Here is a 225-nt window from a genome sequence, read left to right as displayed (position 1 = left end):
CTGGCGAAGCTTCCGGAGCTTTAGCAATTTTGTTACCAAAAAAAAAAAAAAAAAAAAAAAAAAAAAAAAAAGCGAATCCCGAAGGGGGGTGGGGTAGGAGGCGGGCAGGCTGACGGGGAGACTTGAAACCGCTCCGACATTCCGATTGGCCAGGCTGGAAAAAGAGGGCGTGGCCCTGCTTTACTATGCGGTGCGAGGACCCAACAACATTCCAGCCGTCTCGGG

This window comes from Antechinus flavipes, chromosome 5 (assembly GCF_016432865.1).
Source record: "Antechinus flavipes isolate AdamAnt ecotype Samford, QLD, Australia chromosome 5, AdamAnt_v2, whole genome shotgun sequence".
Taxonomy (NCBI): domain Eukaryota; kingdom Metazoa; phylum Chordata; class Mammalia; order Dasyuromorphia; family Dasyuridae; genus Antechinus; species Antechinus flavipes.
This window is presented reverse-complemented; position numbering follows the sequence as displayed.